This window comes from Sorex araneus, chromosome 2 (assembly GCF_027595985.1).
Source record: "Sorex araneus isolate mSorAra2 chromosome 2, mSorAra2.pri, whole genome shotgun sequence".
In the NCBI taxonomy this organism is placed as follows: Eukaryota; Metazoa; Chordata; class Mammalia; order Eulipotyphla; family Soricidae; genus Sorex; species Sorex araneus.
The window spans coordinates 295844077-295856553 of NC_073303.1; the positions used below are offsets into that span (position 1 = coordinate 295844077).

General features: G+C 39.8%; 1 long non-coding RNA gene across 1 annotated transcript in view; it reads right to left on the minus strand.

Annotated features, from left to right (window-relative positions):
- Nucleotides 1-10753, minus strand: part of LOC129402469 (uncharacterized) — a 33371-nt gene extending 22618 nt beyond the window's left edge. The window contains exon 1 of the long non-coding RNA XR_008628667.1: nt 10637-10753. This is a non-coding gene — a long non-coding RNA (uncharacterized LOC129402469). The remainder of the gene's footprint in view (nt 1-10636) is intronic.
- Between the last annotated feature and the right edge of the window lie 1724 nt (nt 10754-12477).

A 12477-nucleotide genomic window follows, 5' to 3' on the forward strand; every position in this document is an offset into this window, starting at 1 on the left:
AGCTGAAGGGAAATTATTTTCACCAACACGACCATTTGTGTGGATCACCTGAGCAACTCACAATCAAAGTCAGTGTCAGGGTGAAGGAGAAGCGACCACTGGGGGTAGTGAAGAGGTCTCTTCTGATTTCTGTGTGCTGTGACAAGCAGTGTAGGGGGGTCCATTTGGTCTCACCTCCAACAGTTGGGACTTGAGACACCTTGTGCCAGGAATCTTGGATCCTCAGCCCCAGGACCACTTTGACTGGTCTGGGGAGTTTGTGTTTTTGTTCCATCAGGCATAATGCTGCCGAGCACTTAGAGGCATATTTTCCGCACAGTGTGTAGGGATTTAGTGGTACAACTCCCATTCACGTTAATGGAAATCCCGCCAGGAAATCTCCACGCTGGGCCACACTGAAAATTCACCCCTGATTGTTCTGTTTGATTTATTTCACCTGTGTCTTCCTCGGTTCTGCTCTGAGGATGCTTGCAGGCTTGTTAGTGGCAGCCTGAACTGTGTCTTAATCTCACGGAGCAATGGGGGGACTTGGAGGCATCGTTTGTGCTGAGGAAAGGGAGCGCCTGGCTGTATGTAGTATGGGTTTATTTGGAGCTTGAAGGAAATCAAGGATCCTCTGGCTATTGCTCTTAGGAGAGTAATAAGCTAAATTCAAAGGTGACATTTAGAATATGTAGCATAGGAGAGAGAGAGAGAATTGAAGTGAATTTGTGGTATAACGGTGGCCTCCCTGGAGCATCTCAGCTGTGTTCCAGGGCACGGTGCTGAGAAGACCTGCTGCTTCTAGAATTCATGGGTAGGAGGGCCCATGAGGTTTGGAAACTCCAATGTGTACTCAAAAGAGACATGCTTAAGTGATAGCACATTGCATAGGGCACTTGCCTTGCATGTGGTCTGAGCATAGAACCAGGAGTTATTCCTAAGCATAGGATATGACCCAAAAATGAGAGAGAGAGAAAGAGAGAGAGAAGTTCATTTGCACCATACACACATATGGGCTTAAAAGGGTAACCCAAGATCCTACTTAAGGACCTACTCTGGGACGTGTTTTACAATAAAAAATACTTATTTGGGTGGAGGGTGAGACAGAGAGATAGTACAGGAACTTACCCTGCATGCTACAGACCCGAATTCTATCCCTTACACTACATATGATTCCTCAAGCACCAATAGAACTTGTTCCTGAGCATAGAGTCAGGAGTAATCCCTAAGCTTAACCATGTGTGGCCCCAACCAAAAGCAAACCTATATGATATCCTAAATTTAGTTGTTTCTTTTAGAGTAACACTATTTGTTTGGTTCCAGGCCTGTACTCAGATGTGCTAATTATTGGATTTCTCTTCCTGGTGCGGGGAACATAATAGGGTGGCCCAGAAGTTCTACTAGCTGATACTTGTTTGAGTCTTGGCCAATCTTTTGTCTTGGATGATATGTATTTGCACTGACCTCCCTTCCCTCAGGTGTTTATGCTCTTTCTAGGTACTCCTAAGTACTGCTCATGAACTGTGAACTGTCATCCCGCTGCTCATCAATTTGTTCGAGAAGGCACCAGTAATGTCTCTCATTTAGAGACTTAATTGTTACTGTTTTTGGCATATCCAATATGCACGGGTAGCTTGCCAGGCTCTGCCTTGCGGGCTCAATACTCTCAGTAGCTTGCCGGGCTCTCCGAGAGAGGCAGACTGAGACTTAAAGAAGGCTGACTCTCCTCTTAGGATTTCAAGGCTGATTGTTGATCCTAAAGTGTGCAAACTTGACTCTGGATTTAGGATAGAACAATGCCAACTGCTTCCTCGCATCTAAGGATGTGATTAGAACAAAGAGTTCTAGGTGCCTATGAACAAATTAAACAATATCTTCAAGTTATCGTTTTTACCTCTATAAACTACAAGTAACAATAGGGAACAACTTAAATAAAATCATCTATGCAAACAACATGGTTGGTGTATCCTTCATAGTACCCTCAAAACCGATTGCTATTATTAATTATTAGAACTGAGAATTCAGCCAGTTGAACTTTTTTATAGAAGCAGAAACAATTTCAAAGGGAAGAGTACTTTTCATTGGTCTGCTTTTGGAAGGAGGTAGGGAGGAGCATTGGGGGCCATATTCAAGGATGGTCTCTCCTGACTCCATGCTGAGGGATAATTCCTGGTGGTACTCAAGGGACCATACGTGGTGCTGGGGAACAAATTGGGGACAGTTTCATGCAAAGCAAACCCCTAGCCCCTGTACTATCTCTCTGGCCCCTGTCTGCTTTTTTATGTTTATTTTTGAATTTCTAAAGTACTCTAATAATAATAATTCTGTTTTGTACTCTCAGCAGTCATAGCAGATTGGTAGCACAGATATGCTCTTCTCACTTCATAGGTTAGAAAACTTAGTCCCAGAATGATAGATGGCTTTTTTTTTCTTTTTGGGTCACACCTGGTGATGCACAGGAGTTACTCCTGCTTTGCACTCAGGAATTACTCCTGGTGGTGCTCAGGGGACCATATGGGATGCTGGGAATTGAACCCAGGTCAGCCGTGTGCAAGGCAAATGCCCCACCTGCTGTGCTATCGCTCCAGCCCCAGACAGATGGCTTTCTACATGTAGGTGTGTGGCTGAGAAGCTCTGTGGGGTTTTATTTATTTTTTTTTCTAAGGACAATATGTTTTAAACTTCAGAGGAAAATTTTTTTTAAAAAAAGGAAAGACAATGAGAAGATTTCCTGAGTTTCAGAAATGGGAGAAAAGGAAATAGAACAAAAATAATTTCCTGAGTAAAGGAGTAGAAAAGTTGGTAAAAGTTGAATTTTTTTTTGCTTTTTGGGTCACACCCAGCGATGCTCAGGGGTTACTCCTGGCTTTGCACTCAGGAATTGCTCCTGGCAGTGCTTAGGGGACCATATGGGATGCCGGGGATCGAACCCGGGTCGGCCACGTGCAAGGCAAACGCCCTACCCGCTGTGCTATTGCTCCGGCCCAAAAGTTTATTTTTTAAGAAGCCAGACAGAATCATTCTTATGCCCTTATGAAGCCAGTAATCTTAGACTTGTTCCTGTTTGACTGAAGCTTCTTGGGAAAATAACAGTTCTGCAGTAGCACCTGACCCCCTTAAGGATAGTATGACTCTCGGGCCTGAGAGATAGTACCGAGGTACAGTTCCTCCCTTACAGGCAGCTAACCTAGGTCTGATTCCTGCCATCATATATAGACTCTGACAAGTGCCAGAAGTGATCCCTGAGTGCAGAGCCAGGAGCTCTACCAGATGTCGCTCTAAAACTAAACAATAACAATAGCAAAAGAAAGAAGAGTACAGTGTTATTACTTTAAAGTGATTTCAAAATATACCAAAATAATATACACAAAAATATCGTACCCCAGATTTCCCAAGGAGTGGAATCTCATGCACATTTTATCATTATCATGAACTATTTATCAACAGGTGAGCTGCCTTTAGGGACATATGAAGACTGTCCATAGTGACATTGAAAGTCTCCTGGAATTCATCTTTGTAGTTTCACAAAAAATAGCTACACATAAAATAAAGTAATAGTAACTCAAGTGGTCAGAATGAGCAAGTAATTGAGAGTCCGCATCTCTGTTATATATTTTATTTTCTATGCCAAGTTTAAATATTTGAATAACTTTTTAGAGTGGAAGATTGCTTGTATTGTTTGTTTATTGTGTGGAGATTGCTTTTATTATTTGTGTATTGTGTGGCGATTGCTTTGTTTGTTGTTGATTTTGCTTTGGAAACCTATCCAGTAGTGCCCAGGCTTACCCGTGGCTTTGTGCTCAGGAATCACTCTTGGTAATGTTTGGAGGATGATATGCAGAGCCACGGAGCAAACCAGTGTCAGACACATTCAAGGTAAGTGATTTGTTCACTATACTCTTGCTCCAACCCAAGTGCTTATTTTAAAAAAATTTTTAATTAATTAATCTATTTCTTTTCAATGTATACAGAAGCCACAAATATTGATGCAACTCTGGAGTTGAAATTGGTTTGATAACAAAGTTCTCATACTAACATCAGTAAATTAAAAAGATTTTTTAATATGAAAATTGTTATGTCTCATTATTGGATAGTTAAGTCCTGGTTTAAGGATTTACTGAGATTTTTGTTGTTAGTTGAGCTTTCTTTGTTATTCTTTTTGTTTATTGAGTTTAGTTTTTTTGTTTATTGAGTTTAGTTGACTTTGATGTTACTTTTAATCTAGTTTGGTGTGTTCCTACTGGAATTTCCATATTGAGGAATTAGGAGGTGTTGCACTGTCCAGAGATTTCAGCATCTGTTGTCGGGACCAAAAATTTGACGTGGTTGTTGTGTGAGGTGGGTGTAGCTGGGGATGCTACCTAGCCCTATTTAGAGAAGACCCCAGAGTTCTCAGCCTGAGTACCAGGGTACTTGAAATTTTTCACAAGAGTGTTTAATTTTCAAGTTTACTGGGGAACAGACTGAGACTTTACCTTCTATGTGCCATAAATCTGACACATGCTAAAGGGTGATTTAATGAAACTGTGTAAATTCAGTGAGCAAAAGACATAGATACATAAATGGTTAGAAGGAACACTTGAAAAATCAAAAATGTTATGAATGACTTCATGGAAGAGACACTGAATTAAACAAAGGACTTGACCATTATGTTACTTATGTTAAATCTCCACCGAAGTCTAGTCACACAATTTGAAGTTTAAATTGCTGGAAAAAGAAAGACTAAGAACATTTTTAGTACTAATTCTCAAGGATCCATAGATATTTTAAAAGTTATACCAAACACCCACCAAATTTGATATCCAATACTGAAGTGAAATATAAAAACAATCTTGCTTCATTTTTGTAATATCTGGGCAAGCACATGGCAGAAATCTCAGTGTTGGATCAATTTGCCCAAAATTAAATTCTCTGCCCTTCATCAGTTGGATGTTATAGGACTGAGCATCTCAATGAACTCTTAGGCTCTTGGTTCAGAGAGCCATTCAGAAGGAAACTCATTAAAATAAGAGGTGAAAATAAGTCTTCATAGAAAACACCCCACCTAGAGTTTGAGAACTAGTTGTTCCAGAATACCATGTTCCCTTTTCCCTTATCTTTCACCAATCTGTTTCAATTTATTTCTAAGAAATAATACTTCTCTTTCTGCAATGAATTTCTACATTTGTTGTCTTCTCCTTGGACAATGTCTTCACTGTATGTAGAACCTGTTTGACTGAGTTGGCTGATTCAGTGGTTACTAGCTAAAAGAATGCCATTAGTTTACATGCTAGATCAGGTGCAAAGGGGACTTCGTGCTCTTGGTGAGAGGTGAGTTGCTTAATAAGCGTCATAAAGGCTGGAGCTAAAATGACCAGAAAGGCACATTTAGAACTAGATCATCTTTTATAATTGATCTGGTTTTGATAGCTCTCTTAAACACAGAGAAATATATTCATAAACAAAAGTATATGCTTTTTCTTTCCTATATATGGTAGCTGCATTGAATGAAATATTGCTACTTTGATATTATTTGATAATATTGTTCACTCTTTTTACACAGACACATACACCTACAACATTCTAGTTCTTGTCTGCTGTGCACAGAGATCCCATGGGAGAAATAATCCCCAATGATACTGATTCTACTCTTTTGGTTTGCTCAATAAATATTAAACTTACACATAATAGAGATATGAGGTTCAGGACAGATAACCAAAGTTTATGGTGACACAAAACCCAAAGTTTATAGGGCATAATGCACTCCTATCATCCAGATAAATGTTGTGGTTTCAGTGCTTCTATTTTATGGTCATTTGTTGAGGCTGGGTTTTTTGTGATCACATTGACATTATGGAGGCATATGCATTCTTTTTATTTTTTTTTAAATCAACTATTTGGGAGCCAATGCATCCATTAAAAACTTAACTCCACTGAATGTATTTGTTTACTATTTTTTAATTGCAGGTAGGATTGATTTAGGCTACCCTCTGTGTTTCTCGGGGTGATTCCTAGTTTTATGCTTAGTAGTGGCCTTTGGCAGTACTCAGGGAAGTATTTGCAGCCCTGTAGAGCAAAGTTTGGTCAACAGCATGCAAAACAAACATCTTAACTTCTACACTCTCTCTTACCTTGGTTACTAAATTTTAGTTATAAATTAGAACTAATTTAAAGAAATAAGACACGATAAATTCTCTGGAGCCTCTGATATTGTTTCTTCAGTTATATCATTATCCTTTGTGTCTCTAAATATTCTGGAAATTCTCAATGTTAGCAAAAGAAACATGAAACTGAAATATTGAGATTTACCAACTAATAATATGTCTTCCCCAATAAGTAAAGGTTGAATATCTAATTCCTACTAATGTACTTTAAAAATTTATTTTTAGTTCTTCTTTATAGGAGTCTTACAGAAAAGATAGTGATACTTTTTTTTTGCTTTGTGGGTCACACCTGGCAATGCACCAGGGTTACTCCTGGCTCTGCACTCAGAAATCACCCCTTGCAGTGCTCAGAGGACTTCAAATATAGTGGAGGCTGAAAAAAAAGTTAAGTAGAATTCAGTCCTAGATATTCTTCATAATTGACATATTCTTATACACTGATGGATTAGTTCCAAGTCTTTGTCTCTTGAGCTTCCAACCAATCCATTTTTTTGTTGTTGTTGGGCTGAGGAGGTCAGAAAGAGAGGAGAGTTGAGCCATACCTAGCAGTGGCAGGGACTTACTCCTGACTATGTGCTCAGCGATCACCCATGACAGTGCTTGAGGAACTATATATAGTGCTTGAGATTCAAACTGGGGTTGGCTGCATGTAAGGCAAATGTTTTAATCCCTCTGTTTTCTCTCTTGTCTCATTCCCCTGACCCTGAAAGAAGCCTCCAATCTTTGGAAAAGATGAGTAAGGAGAGGCTACTAAAATCTCAGGGCTGGGACAAATGGAGATGTTACTGGTGCCCGCTCGAGTAAATCAACAAACAATGAGATGGCAGTGATACAGTGATAATAATCACTGTATTATCTCTCTAGCTCCAACTAATTCTCTAAGCAGCCTAACAAAATGCTCCAACACGGGTACCTCCATTGCAACTTGTCAAGCCAACTTTTCATCTTTGCTTTTTCTCATGACTTAGTGCTCTTCTGTGTTCTCTACTTCAATTTGCAGTATCCCCACCCACAGTGTATCCAGAGAAAAAACTTGGGAGCCATATTCCATCTCTTTATTTCTAAGACTTTTCCCCTATCATCTGGGGGCAAAAGAAGCCTTTTAGAAAAACGATCTCATGTCACATTATAATAGCCATTCTTTTAAAAAAAAATACAGGCATAAAGTATAGCATTTTTAAGGATACAAAGATTAATAAGATGATGAGGCTGCCCTCTGAAAAGACATACTATAGCAGCAAAAGGAAAGGTTAGTCGTAAGGATAGAGTTAAGTTATTTCTGTTGCTCTGGAAAAAATATTGCTCTACAAAGGCAGGACTTAAAACAACAACAGCAGCAAAAAGATATACGGTGTCTAGCACTGTATAACTCACACATAGTGGGTGATAGCACTGTAGCACTGTTGTCCTGTTGTTCCTCGATTTGCTCAAGCGGGCACCAGAACGTATCAATTGTAAGGCTTGTTGTTACTGTTTTTGGTATATCAAATATGCCACGGGTAGCTTGCCATGCTCTGCTGTGCGGGCAGAATACTCTCAGTAGCTTTCCAGGCTCTCTGAGAGGGATGGAGGAATCGAACCTGGGTCAGCTGCGTGCAAGGCAAACGCCCTACCTGCTGTGCTACCGCTCCAGTCTATATAATAGTTATTATAGTGGGTAATAACTAATAAGATTTAAATAATAATGAATTAAACTGTCATCCATATGATAAAATATGGATTCTTTCCTTTATATTGCCCATGGTATAGTTTCGATATTTGCTCCCATTTAATTCTTACTCTGCTCTGGTATAGATTGTGGTGGGTTGTTGAATGTCATCTCTCAGTCTGAATTAAAAACTCTTATGAGTCAATGGGTTAGACCTACCAACTCACACAGTTCAATGCAACACTTCAGGGTCAATGGACACTCCATATTTAGTGAACTAGCTCGGAACAAGGGGCCTACTGGCAGGAAGTCACGGAACACTGCACATTTTTACTTGCACTTCTAAGGGATGTCACATCTCAATAATGAGTAGCCTTAGGTGGGTCCTTAGGTTTGCCACCTGGGTTATTTTTCTTATAGGACTGAGTTTAGAAAACAGCTCGATTAAAACAGGATACTCACTGAATTCTGAACTAAGAAAAGTTTCGTGTGCTTCTTTGGAGTCACTAATTAGAATCACATTTAGTTAAGTGGTAGGTGAGCAGAAACACCACTCAGGAAACTGTGATGGTGTGTGCCACACCTGAACCTTCAGCTTGCAACTCAAATTTGCTGTAATACCACCCCTATGTGAGACAGTAAAGAGAGAACCAACCAAGTTATTAATTTACTCTTTTTTTGCCACCAGCATCAATAACATCTTTAGAAAGATTCTTTTCCTTAAGCAGGACAAGCAAAGTATAGTGGAAAAAGAATTGCAAACGCTGGCCCCTATAAAGAATTTGTGGACTGCTTCTGAAAATACTAACCGTTACCTGGCATACATTCTTCCTAGAGCGTTTTAACAAGCTGAACTATTTTTAGGGAAATTCTTTGCCTTGAACTAAATTTATGGCCTTAAATTCTTCTCGTCTATTTTGTGTGTGTGCGTGCTCCAACGGTCCAATTTATAACTGACACCTTTACTACCTACCAGCATATTGGTTTCATCTCCCAGAGAAAGAGAAAACCGGACCCTGTGACTAGTGAACTGGATTGAAAATCTAGTCTAATGCTGACAGATAAATGCACTAATTTTCTTCTGTGACCGGTTCTGCATTGCAGGGTGAGCCTGCTTCTAACAACTCCCTCAAAAGGCTCTGTAACCCGTCCAAAAGATGATGTCAAGTGCTACAAGGACCCAGGTCAGCCCTGCATCATAGGTAACAGTTACCCCAGTGATAAAGTTACCAGGCAGGTTTTGAATGAGATTGTGTTTTTAAATGAAAGACTGGCTGGAAATGTAGACTTGGGCTCAGCATTAATAGGGGAAAATTTGAGACAAACAGAGGTTAGCATTTGGTTTCTTTGTGGTGTGCAGTAAAGGTCAGGGAAGGTTCTAATTCAGAAGGAACCCAAAGTTTCAATGAGGAGGCATGGTGTTCCAGTAATGTGGGAGCATGCAGCCTAGACAAAGTGAACTCTAAGTTTAGCCAAGAGTGATTTTATGATGTGGAAGCCCCAGTCATTCAGCTGGAACCGGTGACTTAATTGGGATAAATCCCTGAGCAGTTGAAGACCTGCTGAGTGTCTTATTTAATTTTATTCTAGGCAAGAAGTCACCTTCTCCACACCCCCGTGCCAACTGTTTAGGTCAAATGGGAGGGAAGACATAAACAGCAGGCATGGAACTCCTCAGATAGCCTGAGAGATTAACTTTATGGTTTTCCTCCTTAACCACCAAACCCATGGCTATGGAGTCAGCTCTGAATCCACCCAGCCCAAATGGCAACCATGTTCCCATTATCCATCTGTTGTGCTTCCTCACAAAGGTTTAAGTACAAGATTGATTGTGCATATCTGACAATGTGAAGTCACTCTGAGTAAAGAAATGAGAAACAGTTTCTCACTCTGAACAAAAGAAGACATCCATCCTGAAGATAAATAGTGAAAAATCCAGGCAATCAGTGCATAGAAGATACCTGTGCTATTAAAAAAGAAAATTTAAAAACAAAAAGAAAGAAAGAAAAAGTGCCTAGAAAAGTCTAGAATTGGGAAGATATGGATGCAATCCATCCAGGTTGATTTAGAAAAAAAAATTAAATGCTCTCATAAACAAACAGTAAGAGGGTAAAACTATATCCCACTCCCAACAAGATTTACATGGAAGAAAAAAAAAACTAAAGAATTTTATAAGCACAAAACCTAAAATTAAACCAAATGCAACTAAAAGGAAGAACCAGATTGTTTGCGCAAATGAAGCGTTTATTACTGTTGGCATAAACAGAGCTAAAATATTTTCGATTTTAAAAAGACAACAGAAACGGGGAACTATGTTTTGTGGATGGTAATCAACGTGGGGATTAAAAACACACAAGCATTGAGCATCCCAGCTACTGGGCTCCGCTCTTGCAAGGCGGCGACTACGCGCGCTGACACTTGCTGCTGCAAACCAGACCGGACGCGCTTCCTCCAAGCCTTCCCAGCTGCTGCCCAGCCTGCTCCAGAGGGAGCTGCCAGGCCCCGCAATAGCCCCCCGGGGACCCTCTGCCCGCGGGGCTCAGCATAGCCCCCCTGCTTGGCCAGAGCGCGCCCACCGCGGTGAATTTTAACACTGAGCGCTGCCTCTTTCTTTTCTCGGTCATTCCTTCTTAAAGCAATAGATAAGCTGCTTCCTCAATGGTCTCTGACCGGTCATCAGAAGGGTCATCCTCTCCTCTCCGGGCTCACAGGGACCGTGGCTCGAAATCTCAGCAGAAGACAGCCAAGGAAGAAAGCAACCCCTTCACAATATAGTGCTTTCTCTTCTTCCAAGCCTCTTCCCACCGCTGAGCTCACCCAATGCTAGCCTGGGAGGGATGAGAACAGAGGTTCTTCAACTCACCGTGCAGATGTGACTGTGTCTCAGAGTGGTTCAGTGTCTTGCCTAAACTCACACAGTTGGCAGGTGAAGTCCTGGGCAAAAATTTTACAACAGACTCCTGGTCTTGTGCTTTTCCCGGATTACAGGCAGTTTTATCATGATATGTATCTGTTGCTTTTTCTACAAAGAACTTTGAGACATAGATGGGGAAGTGTGTTTTCTCAGTGCTTATTTACTCTTACGCATTGCTGCGAGAGCTTTGCATTCATATTTCAAAGTGATTTATTTGCCTCCTATTCATCGCGAGAGGCAAGGAAAACTTATGTTTTTATATGTTTTCGTTTGTTATGTGCTACTTACGTGTGCTTGGGGTCTTCAATGGATATTAGAGAGAGAGATGAAAGATTCGGTACTGACAGCAATAAATTCATTTGTTTGTTTAGGAAATAAACTGAGAGGAACTAGTTTCACGTGATAGTATTCTTTTTCTGTCTCATTCAAAACTTATGCAAAGTTGTTGATGCCCACAGATTTTTGAAACAAGAATTTAGGAGGAAATCTGTTATATCTGATGTTTTCCAGTGATTTTAAAGTTTCACTAGAGGGCACTCCCACTTCATGGCCAGGAGGCAGCAAGGACAAAGGCCCAGAGTGGTCTGATGCTTAACTCGCTGTATATACTATTTTGTTTTCTTTCTATTCTCTCCCCTCCTCTTTCTCACCCATTGTATAAAAAACAAAGTAAAATTATACAGGTCTTCCTTTAAACATCTGAATAGAAATGAACCACATTGAAAAACCAGCAAACATCCACAACTGTGAATTATGGTTCGCCCTATGACATAGAGCACATTATTCGAAATCTTCTGCATTGAAATTTTGGTTGTCAACATAAATAAGAGTACACAATATAGTGTAAGACGTAAGATGTTCACTTAGAACATCAAGCGATATGTTTTTATTTTGGTTATCTCAGGAAGAAAACCCTCAGTTACCCAGCACCTTGAAAGATTTTCACATTCCTTTCACCTTTCACCTTTTCTGGTAAATCTTTGGATAAACCCAAATTATGAAGAATGTGTGGGCTCAGGAAATAGGAGAATCAAAGAAAGATGCAAATGGACAGTAAAATGAAATCTCTCTAAGGTAAATGAGCCTTCGGCCCTGTTTCTAACTTATACACATTATGTACCAAAGAATCTACAAATAGTTTTCAATACATATTTTAACAAAATAATAAATAGGGATTGGGAGAAGAAAATAAGGTATTTCAAGATGAGAAAAGAAGCAGCATGCCAAGTGCAAACCCCACAGGACCTTCAGGCTTGAAGTTTTAAACTGATCTCAACCTTTTGGGGTTTGAATTTCTTTACTGTTGGCAAAACACAACTTCCTGCTTTAAAGAGAAATGGCATTAGAAGGGCTGTGACTGAGAAAATCAAAAGCTTCTTGGTCACCAATAACTCTTAAAAAGCACCAGATGATGAGTTTAGCAAAGATTAATCAAAAGCGTGGATTAAGTTTTTCTTTAAAATTATATTGGTTTATAAAATAAGAGTTAAGAAATAAAATCTGTTTAGACCTCATAAGGCCCTCAAACATCTGAAAAGTAATAAAGATGCTGATGGACCCAGGGAAGCAACCAAATTTTCTGTGTCAACTTGAACTCCATCCTTAATTGGTTTAAATTTATATCAAAGGCAAAAATAAATATTATGACTTTCTGCCATTATTATCCACAGAGGGAAATGCACATTTGCTTCTCAATCCTAGATTTATAGATTTCAGTGGCAATGTAAGCTTATGTGTTCATTTCACAATGATGCAAATTTAATTATTCATTTGACCTTAAAGGTTTCATA